We start from the raw sequence: 12951 nt of genomic DNA, 5'->3' as shown, positions 1-12951 counted from the left end.
GATCGGTTGCCTAATACCTTAGTTCATTTCTGAAAGCTTTGATCTCAATTGCGTTAAAAAAACCCCACTATAAAGCTGCATGTACTGTCAATATATACCATCCCTGCTGTTAATGAAGATCGTTAATGAACACCCTTTATATCCTGGTTTTTTTGGTCTGATAATGAGCAATAATTTTAAAACACTGGATTTGATCATTTAAAAACAAGTGGAAGTTCTTCACTGGTTAACACATGTGCTGCTAATTGGCCAGTTGAAAATACTGGTTACATAGGACCTCCCAAAATAGCAAAACAGAGCTTTTATTTGTTTATACCTACAGTGTTTGAAAGAGATATATATATCTCTATCTCTCTGTATTTATTAATTGTTTCTGTTTGTCAATCTTCCTGGGAAACATTTTTGTCAGCTCAGGACATCAGTGAAAACTGAGTTTAATAAACAAAACATGTTACAAAACTAACGTTTCTTACTCTTTCTGTAACCCTATTCAGGCAGCGATGTTTATCGTGCCTGCTGATAGCAAAAAGGTTGGGGTATTTGTAGAGCATACGTCTCTGCAGCCTGTTCTCCACACACTTACAATTGCCTGTTGACTTGCAAGAGTAGTGTCATTTGCCAGCCTAGGTCTGAAGTCTTCGTAGGAGATGATGGGGATTGCATTTAATTTCAGTGGGATTTGGAATTACAGAATCACAGAATCACTAGGTTGGAAAGGACCTTTAAGATCATCAAGTCCAACCATTAATCCAGCGCCACCATGTCCCCTAAACCATGTCCTGAAGCGCCACATCCACACGTTTTTTGAACACTTCCAGGGATGGCGACTCCACCACCTCCCTGGGCAGCCTGTTCCAATGCCTGACCACCCTCTCAGTGAAGAATTTTTTCCTAATATCCAATCTAAACCTCCCCTCGCGCAACTTGAGGCCATTTCCTCTTGTCCTATCACTAGTTACTTGGGAGAAGAGACCAACACCCTCGTCGCCACAACCCCCTTTCAGGTAGTTGTAGAGAGCGATAAAGTCTCCCCTCAGCCTCCTCTTCTCCAGACTAAACAACCCCAGTTCCCTCAGCCGCTCCTCATAAGACTTGTGCTCCAGACCCCTCACCATCTTCGTTGCCCTTCTCTGGACACGCTCCAGCACCTCAACATCCTTCTTGTAGTGAGGTGCCCAGTTGCCATTGTTTTTTCAAATATTTTTTTTAGCAGAAGTTCAGCTACACTTTGGAAAGCCTCCCATGTTTTTATAGAAAATAAACGTCAGAGCATGGCAACTCCAGGACTTGCTTTGAACAAACTGTTGCAAAATAGAGAGATCCGGCAGTCTGAGGAACACCGTGCCAAAGTACATGACACCACCCAAAAGTCAGCCCTTTAGATGTTATCACTTTATAGTACTACACGTTATGTAAAACTACCTGATGAGTTCCAAAATCTCACGGGTGAGAAGAAGAGATGTCTTGTTAGCTGTGGTGCTGCTTGTTTTAGCATCGGAGATCGACCGTTAAGCAGTGCCTTTGCAGAGCCGCCCCTTGCTGCCACTTGTAGCTGTAAAACCAGTTCTGATGTTAACAAAATGCATTTTGTTGTAACTTAATGGGACAGAAACTGCCTAAAAGGGACAGTAATTAGGATCTCTGAATGAGTTTAGCTACCAAATTAAGGCCCTGTGCTGGGGAAGCGCTGAGTTCCTGAGCGCAGCCACAGGGAGGAGCAGGAATGAACAGCAGCATCGGATCAGGGCGGAGGCAGGAGGAGTAACCAGGCTCAGGAGCTTGTGCATCAGATTATGTACCATCACAACATGAACAGAAAAAGGTCTTTCAGTCCCAGAACTCAAAGAAAACTTATCTTGGGGCAACCTGCAAATAGTGCAAAATGACCTTTGGTTAAGTATAAGGAAGCAGAACTTCTAAAAAAATGTGCAACTTGAAAAATTACAGAAACCAGCAGAAATTTTTTCCATAGAGGTCCAAGCTCAAGGTTGTAATTCTTTTCATTTCAATAGGAAACGACCAGTCTTTCATGCACTTGAGGTAGAACATGGATAAACCGTATTACTCGCTGCTTTTTGCTAACTGAAATGTGCCTTTTTCTAATTTGCATCAGAATTTCCAGGAAGACGCACATCTTAAACTTTTGTTTTGCTCAGGTTTGGGCTTCCTCTCCTGCCAGGAAAAGGAAACACAGCTCAGTTTGTCTATAAGCAAGCCATTGGCTGTGTCTTGGGGACCAGCAGAAGAAGACCCTCCACCCAGAAGCCAGAGATGGCACACACTCACCATAAAGCTCCGACACTGGCCTGCCAGAGGTGTTTAAAAGATGTATTAGGCTCTAGCAGCAGCAAAGTTACCCATGTCTATACAGCAGATATGGTGGGACTATCCTGTTTAATGGCAAGAGCAAAGATGGGGAAAGAGGAGCAAACAAACACCTCCCACTGAAACTCATTCCAGAGTTTGGGTAAGTTAAAATCACCGGCAAGGGAAAGGCTCCTGGGCAGCACTTGCATTTTGTATCTCAAACCGAGAACGTGAGATTGAACTGAGGAGAGGTTCAGATGGTAAAAACAAGTCAGACACACACAGCTGAGCATCACACCCTGGAGCTGTCGTAGCACAGGCTGCTGTCATAGGCCTCGGGGTGGGCAGGCTGCCTCACCAAATGGACTCGGGCACCTCAGAAGGCAGCACATTCCACTGAGAAAGGTGGAATAAAAGTTTCAGAAAATACATAAATCTCAAACAGCATCCAAGTCAGAAGCTCCCTGGTGATACTGCATCACCACCATGGTGCTGGGTGGGGGGAATTCATCCCTCAACAAGAGCAATTACCTTCTCCACTAGAAGCAAGTTTGGGTTTCTCTCGTTTGATGCACCATCCAGACCTCTAGCTGCCATTCAGATGGGCTTGAGTGTCCCCTATGGCCTGTACAACGCCTGGACACTTGTACAGATGTCTTTGACAGCCTCCAGGTCTCAGGTGCCACTAGATACCTGCATGTGGGGAGCCAAATCCTGCCCATGCCCAGCTGAAGCCTGCTAGCACCCGCCTGGGAAGCTGGTGGCTGTAAGAGAGCTCAGCGAACACCAGATGCCACTGTTCCCTTAGCCATGCTGCGGCATGTTGAGGGAAATGATGTTTACAATGCGGGGGAAATTTTTCCAATCTTTTCTTGCATGCATCAAGTCTCTCAAGGCTGCAGGAACTGGCTTTCTGTTAAAGGTTGGGTTTTAGACATTTAATAATTGCTCTGGCACTTTCCGTGAGACAGTGGTGAGCCCATCTCTCTCTCAAAGGTTCACAGAGCTGGGGCTAGGGACTCTGCTCCTGCTTGGAAGTGCCACTCGGTGTGAGGCTGGCTGCTGCAGGAATTAGCATGTTCACTGAGAACATTTATTTTCCTAAATAGAATGTGACTTCGGCACCTCTTCCTTAGCCAGGAAAGGAAGAATACCAAGAATTATTTCAAATGAGCAACATGAAAGGGTTTAAAGTATGGCTGGGTTTGCTTAGCTTTTAGGTGCTTTTCTTTTTTCTCAAATCGATTTTGTATTTAACTAATATTTCAACAAGAAGGAAAGAAATAAGGGACATTTTTCATCCATCTATAAGCCATAGGCATGCATCACTTGTGTTTCCTTTTCCTTTGCCACAGTGGAAGCAGACGCAACTAGCACAGTTCATAGGATAACTTGAAACACATCATCACTGGGTATGAATCAGGGTAGCTTCTCCAAAGTCAAGTAGGAAATCCTCATTTACACCAACTGACGGTCGAAACTTTGTCTCCTACCAGCACCCATTTGGTTATTTCAGATGCTGCCTACATCAACCAGGTTGTTGAGCAAACCTGTCAAAACACTGGTGGCTAATCACTAGCCACTATGTTGGCTTGAAGTGGCTGAACAAAGTATTTTAGTTTTTTGGGTCATGGGGAGCAACACTGTAGGGTTCCCTTCCTCTAAATCAAAGCTGGAATTATGCAATCGCCGTCTGTAATACAGACCAGCTAGAAACAAAAATCCATTTATAGACCATCTTGACTGTGTATGTGCACACATGGTTTCTTCTTTGTATTCCAAGTTTTCCTCGGACATGCATAGTATCAGGCAGGATGAGAAAAGAAAACCGTGGTGGAAATTCAGCTGTGACCTGCAGGACAGGCAGAAGGTGGCAGTGCAGGTGTTTGGGAAAGGCTGGAACTGCAGCAGGCGAAGGAGAAGGGAGGCAGTGGTCTGAAAGGAGTCAGGCTTTCAATTTTACTTGCTACAGCTGTAAATTACACCCTAAATTCTGATAAATAATGAGGATGGACATGGGAAAGAAAACTGTCATCTTTTAAATGTCAGATATAGGAAAAATTGCTATTTCAAACCACTCAGTTTCAATCATTTCTAACGTTAGAAATTCCAACACTTACATACTCCTGGAGGGAAAGCATGTGTGCTTTTCTATGCTAATGAGGATCAGTAACATCGAGTGACTTACCACAAAAATAGTCCTCCAAAAACATTTCTCTGAAGACAAACGACCATTTTTGCATGGGAAGTCCTTGTTAGGCAAGTTATGGATTATCAAAAATATTTCCTTGGCTTACAAATTGCAGACCTTGTGGACACATCCCCAGGGGAGCTGCCCTTGCACAAGGGAGGCCATGGAGAAACCTGCTCACTGGCCACCCCTAAATGCCCCAAGCAAAGACTTACATGGCCAAAAGCTTGTCTGTTTTTGTTATTGGTTGGTCTAATGAAACGTACCACCTCTCCCCATAAGCCTTAACCTTGTCCTTTAAGGAGAACAGTAATTTTTCAAAGTGGTAATAAATTCAGGTGACTTTTGTTTTGTCTTGCTTGGATTAGGAAAGGCAGGTGCCATGGAGGCTGTGGGCACCCCTGATGTGCTGAGGATCCCAGCAGCATTAAAATAAATGGATTTGGGCAGCCAAACTAGCAAACAGACAAAGAGGTAGAGCCATATCGAAGCAAAGAAAAGGAGGCAGCAAATGGAGGCAAATAGGCACAGCCCAGCCACTGCCCAAGAAAAGGAAAGAGTATTTGGCAGGTGGAGAAGGTTGTGTGCAACGGGTACAGCATCGGTGCCAAAATATGTTGTGATGGTGCAGCAGAGTGCGTCATCTGGGTAGCACCAGCGGGATGAAATGTGTTTGTGTATGCCTGAATAACCGTCGTTAAAACTCCGTTTGATGATAGCTCACCAGCAGATCAGAAAGCAGTGGTATTTATTAAATGATTTGTTACCAAAAGTTTATCCTTTCAAGAGTGGCAACTTTATATCTGTTAAGCTGCTGGGATTCTTTCCATTGGCTTGAACTGGGTTTGAGTCAGACTTTGGAGACACAAACACCAGGGCAAGTCCAGACACCACTGAAGTCAAAAACAAAACTTCTGCCAGCTGCCCATCTATTCCTCTTCTGCATCAAAGTCTCAAAAATAACAAGTATGGTTTCTGAAAAGATTTCTACAAGGGATGAGAGGATCTACCTGTACATGTCTGGAGGAAGAAAATAAGGCCCAAACCATTTCTCATGGCCAAGGGATCACAGGGAAAATTCAGACTGGAGGACACCTCGGGAGGTCATCTCAGCCACCCTCCTTGCTTGAAATAATCTCTCCCCTTTTGAAAACAGCATGAACAATTTGTATGGAAAACATTATCGGCATACACGATGTTTCACCTATTTCAAAGACACAGTGGTTGGTACAAAGGAAATACATTTTAGTTAAAAATTAAAAGTGAAATAGAAGATTTAGTGAAAGTCAACTGGAGGGCAGGTTCGGAATGAATGAATGAAATACTATGAAATGAATGAATACTCCTTTGATAACGCCAACTCAGATGCCCAGGGTTAGCTTTAAACACACATTTCTATTCTTCCTTAGGTGAAGGAGCCAGATAGAGGAGTGATGGGAGCCTGGAGCCACGCAGGGTGATTCACCCTGCCTGGGACGCAGCCAGTGGGGCGATCTGGTTAGCAGAGAACCAGCGGCACCCGCCGAGTCAGCAGTTCCCAGTAAGCCATTTGGGAATGAAGGGAGAGCGAGAGAAGGGAGCAGTGTTATCTTGGTGATAGGGAGTTACCTAGAATTTGGAAACTCCATCTCCATTCCCAGAGCTGCCCTATTTCTGTCTGCCCTTAGGTCATCCAAGCGCAGGACGAGGACATCATACCTACTAGAGTTGATGGCAAAATAGTCTTCTGCGCTCAAGGGATTGTCAAGGTCTTGATATTTCCGCATCTGTCTTCAAGCAAAACTTTGTATCTCTAAAACGTTCACAAGCCTATTATCCAAAAGACTCTACTATAATAATTTCAAGATGTTTTGCTTTAATTTTGACTTTTTTTTAATGCTTTCCAGCTTTTTAGTATAAGCCGAATAAAGCATTGTTTCTATCCAGAAAATAAAACTTCAAATTTAGATCACAGCAGTGCCTTTTAAAGCAATGCTAAAACAGTTGGTTGGTGGGGTTTTTTTTTTGTGTGTGTGTCTTTTTTTTTTAATTCAGGGGAATACCTATTCCCACAAATAGTTTCTCTTCTGATAAATCAGCATTTCCGGACAGAAAATCTGTTAGTTTTGTTTTAAATCCTAACCCTGCCTAATAATTAACTCCTTGTTGTGAGCTGCTTTGAGCTACTAACAAAGCATGCTGCATGGTAGTCAGTAGTACTGTGATTATTTTTCAAGTGAAAATTACATTTCAAAACATAAGGGAAGGGCATCTCTTAATCATTTTGACTATGTTTAAGTGAGATCACCAAGAGAGACTATAGCTCTGCAAAGGACATGTGCAGGCATGCCTAGGAATTTGGCTTGCCTACAGATTATCTGTCCCAATTAAAGGCAGATGCAGCCTTTCGCTTCCATGAACATTTATGAACTGGCAGATCTGCTGAACAGGGAGACAGTTAATATATAGCAACTGGTCCTGAACTAATCAGACACACACTTTTTTAGTGGTGTTTGGCTTTAGCTTGCCCAATTGCATAAAGAAGATTTTCAGTTTTCCTTCCTACCTCCCTTGGACAAGATGCAGCACAGAAATTACCCAAGTTTGGGTAATTGCGTAGTTTGCAGTTAGCGCAACTTCTCCCAAGTCTATGACAAAAGAGGGAAATTACAGGACACACAAAGTATCTTACACTCCAGTTCTGCTTTGCACAAGAGAAGGAGATTCCCTGAAGTACATGCAAACATTCTGGGAGTGGTGAATGGTTCAGAAAGCCCAACAGGTACTTAAATCTGCGTCTTGCTTCAATATCCAAGGAGTCTCACTGGACCTGCACGACCCATTCCTGTGCACAGATGCTTAGTGCTATCCTACCGATGAACACACCAGATGCGTGGTGAAGCTGCAGCCCTGTCTCCACCAAGGCAGCTCCGATGAAACGAGTGTACCTATGTACCTGGGTTGTTGCACACCAGGAGAAAGCAAGACTCGAGTCAACTCCCAGCAGCCCTGACCTCTCCCATAAGCTCAGTTCAGCCCGGCCACACTTCATAGGTCAAACACGGCCACAAACGCAGCATCCTCTTGCTCTTACTTGCTCCTCGTACAGCAACAGCACGCAGAAAGCTCTGTTTCAAAAGGCTGCATGAACAATCAGACCGGCTGCACGGATCCAGAACCCCTGTTGCAAGCCAACACAAACCTTGCTAGGCAGATGAGGGACAAGCAGGATATTCAAAAGTAAGCTCAGGGCAGGTTTTGCTCCTATAGTCATAAATACCACTTGCCAATATTAATTTCTCTTTAAATTATGTGCACGTGCTATCTAAGGTCTCAAGAAGTTTAACAGTAACGCCCGTGCCTCACGCTACTGCGGAGCATCTGCGGGATCAGAGCAGTGGTTTCTCTCCTTCCCAGCCTTTATTTTTCTTAACACTGACAATTTACATTACTAGTTATAAATACCAGGGCTCATTTTTCAACCCATCGCCTGTTTTCAGATACTTTCCTTACATTTTATTATTCTTATTCCATGTTACGTTTGCCATTACACGTTTTCTACCTTTGAGCCTTACCTTTCACACCTCCCTATTTCCTAGTTTTTATTATTGTAAACCTGCACATTTTAAAAGTTAATGAGGTGGTAGGGGGCTGACTGGGAACAGGACCACCTGACGTCAGCGATTACCAGGCTTTTCCTATGTTTAGAACAAAGAGGTAACCATGAAACTATGTGAACCGACAGTCGGCAAACCTACAGCTATACTGTGAAATACGTGGTACGGACGTAACCGCCGGCTTGGGAATGAGCCTCCCACCCACCGCCCTAAGCAAGAAGACTTGCTAGAGATAACAAAATTCTTTTCTTTTTTAAAGATTCATACAAATACAGCTATTGGCTTCAGCAGAGAGAGCTTGAGGCTTAAATCTGCAAGGGCTGGTAGTCACGGTGCAGTTTCCAGGTAAAAATACTTTTCCCAACACTGAAGAAGGATCACCCAGAAGAGGAGAGTGGTCCACACCACCCAGCTTTTCATGCTGGTGTTTGCAGCTTCTTTTGGAGATGCTATTCTCCATTCTTTAACATTAAAGACTAGTTGCATTTGTTGAACTAGCGTTGGGTAAAAAGGTAGCCATCAAGGAGGGGAAAAACAAAGACGAGTGAGCTGGAGAAGGATGGGAACGATCCTGATATCATGACCAGTTTAACACTGGGTTTTCCCTTGTTAAGGTACAACTATGAGAACTAGCCCTGCGGGGCAATCTCCTCCAAATACACAGAAGGACATAATACATCCATTTAATCTTACAACCTTGCATTGAAAGGGGGTTTTACATGCAGGGAACAGCAAATGGTGGGTAAAGAAGAAGTCAGCACAGATGTCTGTGACTTAAGTTGTAAACACACCTGATAGAAGTTATATTGTTTCATGCTTTAAGAGCACCAAATGCCTTTTTTTTTTTTTTTTTTTTTTTTTTTGCTTTGATTCCTTTCTCAAACCCCTCCCCGGCTCAGCAGGATGTCAGCCTGCATCCCCCAGGCCAACACAGCACCATCATTCATGGCAGGCAGCACATTCAAGAGGGTTCTGTGGCTTCAAAAGTTGGTGAGCAGCAGCAAAGTGTGAGGATACCCAAGCCTTTATGTAACAGGGTCCCCAGGATGCCACCCCAGACTCCTTCCTATGCTGCAGTAAGGACAGATGTTGCTCAGGACAGAGCCCTCTCGATGGCTTCGGCAAGCTCTCCTGGACAAGATCAACTCTCCAACTGATGCACAAGTGGAGGGGTCCGTGCCCTGGAGTACACTCACATAAATCACCACAGCTCTGCCAATTCCAGGTGTCTCAGCACCCAGCCCCAAACACTGCATTCATACAATTCCTTCCATTCCTGATTACCTTTGAATGATTTGTGTCTTTTGAAGATACAGAACTGATTTCATCCTGAGACAGGGCCGTGGCTCCCTCTGAGAGCTGGTGACCAGTTGCCTGGGTTGATACGTGATATATGACAGCAAGGAGCGAAGGGCATTACGCTCCGACTCTCAGGTATAAGTCTTCAGTAAACAAGGGAACTGAAGCAAACACATGCTTTCCTAGCTATTAACTTTTCAGTTAGAATTTATAGCACTTGTTAGAGCTTTTTTTGAATGATTTTCAAAAGGAAAAGGCAGATGTGATGTTTTCACAGGTTGCATGTACTTTTTGCTTGTTTTGCACTGTGCAGGTCAGCACCTTGCTCGGCCGGAGCACATAGGGCTGGAGAACATCAATGGCTACAACCAGTCTCTGCCCTTTACAACTCAGGCTTTTATTTAGTTTTAGTCATCTTTGGGGCCACATGCCTGCTCTGAGAGGAAAGAAGGATTCCTTGCCAGGCAGAGGTGAGCATAAAGGCAACATAGTTTGATGGGAGAGCTGAAAAAACCCCCCGGGCCCTACATTTACCCACCCTGGAGCACAGCAGTCTCTCCGTAAAAGACTTTGGAAAGAGGAGGTGGTAGCAGGCAGCTGTCTCCTCCTACCCTACAGGCACTAGTTCCTCCTGAGCTGGTATTATTCTCTATGAAAGACCCTATAAAAGATTAAATTCAGGCTATCTGTTCCTATTTGTATTCCTCCTGTGTACTCCTTTGAAACATATTTTAATTCTCCCTGTTCCCCAACCTCATTTCAGCTGCTGGTGCTGGAAGGTATTTAAAAGTTACAGCCATACTCCCATGGGTCACCATGAAAGAAATTAAAAAAAAAAAAAAGGAAAAAACCCAGAAAGAAAGCCTGAGTCTGATGCACAGCAATGCTTATATTTCAATTACAGAGAGCGAAGGGCCAGACTCAGAGTCCAAGACAGGGAAAGGAAGAATTACGTTGGAAAAACAGACACCGAAGCCATAAAAGAACAAGTGCCTGTAAATGGCCAATCTAGTTGAAACAGGCAGGTGGCAACCATGCTTTTGATCCGAATCGAGCACCAACAAGGTGAGGCATGCTTATTTACACCGCCTGAGGGTCTGACCTGCAGCTGTGCTGCTCCTGCAGGGCAGGAATGATCCACAGGCTCATATGTGATGGTATTAAAAACCAACACACCAGAAAAACCACAACTGCTCAGCCCTCCCGTCCTCCATCTTGCACAGAGTTGGTTCAGAGCAGGCAGCTTCCCAGCTCCCTGACACCATTTCCTTGCTCCTTCCTTCCTCAAGACATCGGTAGCGGGGGATTTCCATCTCACCTGCTGGCAGTGGGTGCTTGCCTCCTGCAAACAGCATTTAGGGCAGGTCTGATCCTGCTGCTGCCAAAACTTGCACACACACACACTGCAAGGGGAGACGAAGGCACCCCCCAGCTGAGCCAGCCCAAATCCCATCAGGAGGGATAAAGGAGCTCTCTGTGCTTTCACACCGGGCGCAGCCCCATGCTGATAAGCAGGCTTGCCTGTGCTGAATCCCAGCCCGGTTTGGGCAGGGCTTCCTTCACAAATATAAGGCTTTTGTGGGATTTTATGAATGAGGCTGGGGAGAGATTTGTGTGACGGAGGTGACATGGTGCAGCTGCCTCCCCAGGGGAGGCTGAAGGCAAGATAAACAGCCCAACTGGCTCCTTGAGGCTCCGATTACCCAATATTTTCCTTGGGGCTCTGGTCTCCATGTCTCATAAATCCCCTTGCTGTTTGGCCCCCGAGCAGCAATGGGGGCCATGAACGTGTGTCCAAGCAATGTGCCCTGTTCCTGGGCTAACAAGGGACTGTTTGAAAGAAATTCTGAGTAGGGTGACGTCAAGCCAGAAACCTCTCCGAGGATGTTGCAAGCTGGGCTTTGAAGGCAGGGTTTGTTTAGGGACATCAGGTTTCAGCCAGATCCACTGATACTGGACATGCCAATAAGAAACCCCAATTACCAGGCAAAATTGAGTAAGAGGCTTTCAGGCTGCATGTACCTTTAGCCGAGCAGCACATAAACATCCTGCCCTCCTTGGCAGGGAGGAAAGGAGAAACCACTCTGCCTTGTGTGCTCCAAGTTAAATCAAAGCTCTCAGACTTCCCCATGAGCACTGCTATTAGTACCTCTTCCTTCACCGTGCACCCAGCAATAACAAACCAGGGGTAGCAAAAAGCCGGCAGAGGCTCAGAATAGATGGTACATGCCAGAAGAGGGCTTTGCCATACCCCCCATCATCCCCTGCATGCACAGATCTGCCTCAGCAACAGCATAAGATGCATCCTCAGCTGTTCAAATCCACATGCAGAAGCTTTTCTTGAAAGGGAATAACCACCTGAGATCTTGTGCATCTTTCTTTAGATAGGCCATGCAAATAGATGGTTGAGGTTTTTTTGAAGCGGCTAGTAGGTTTTGTTTGTGAAGGGCTCCAACGGGAAGGACAACTGTTTCACACTCCTAATCCTCAGGCATTCAGGTTTCTGGGCTTTGGGACCCAGCATATTTCTGTAGGTCATTTAGGGACAGGATGGTGTAGTGAGACTGTGCTACACTGTTCTGAACTAGGGCAAAGGAGAATTACACCTGAGACATATTGGATTGCACTGTGACTCTACAGAGATGGTCAGTCTACACTTATTGAAGTTACCAGGAGAACTGTAACCATACAGTGCTTCCTCTTTACAAATAAATAGAACAGTAAGTAAGAAATCCTGCTGGACATCAGAGACAACAAGAAAATGGGACATGGACTTCTGAATTACCAAACTGGGGCTTGGATCAGATCCTATTAAAAATACGGTTTCAATAAGAGTTTAATTCTTTCTGCTCCTGCCTGCCTGTGGCCAGGCTTTTCCCAGGGGGAGATGGGGCCACTTTGGTCTGTGTCCAGAAATTGTCAAAAGTGGAGGCTGTTTTATTTTCTCTGGTTTGCTGCTCTCAGTTGGGTCACATCAGAAGTCCCAAGACCTGGAAGCTGCATAAAACAGCTTTAGTGCTTTTAGGAGATGCAACAGATGCAGTCAAGCTTTTATCTTCCAGGGCTTCCAAATTGCTGCATCTGTATTTTATTTCAGTGATCTCTCAATTGCTAGTATTACATAGAGCAAAAGAACAGACCCATTTGGATAACTTTTTGCTTGATCAGGGCCTATATTTAACTAGAATCTTGACTCCCTTTCCAACAGTTCATGATAGGGCTTATTTTCCAGCCCGCACCTGAACACTCAGAAGGCCTCAAGAAATCAACAAGTAGAGCTGGAAATGATCCATGCCATCCTACCTGCCAACAGCCGAGACCAGCACTTCCCATTACTGTGAGCTTCCTTTACCCATCAGTGAATCACCAACTGTAAAAGTGAAAACAGAGAGCTCCCACACCCAGTTCTCCCCGTGAAGGGGGGGATGCTGATGGCCTCTCCAAACAGTTTCACTTCATTCCATAGCTATCTGTCTGCAGCTGTATTTCACCAAGTCACTCCTCAAGAGCTTGCTGACCTTATAAAGCATGATCCGGTTTTGTTTAAAGAAACAAAAC

The sequence above is a fragment of the Phaethon aethereus genome (genome assembly GCF_964289735.1).
Source record: "Phaethon aethereus genome assembly, chromosome: 6".
In the NCBI taxonomy this organism is placed as follows: Eukaryota; Metazoa; Chordata; class Aves; order Phaethontiformes; family Phaethontidae; genus Phaethon; species Phaethon aethereus.
The sequence above is the reverse complement of the archived record's forward strand: the minus strand, read 5'-3'. Positions refer to the sequence as shown.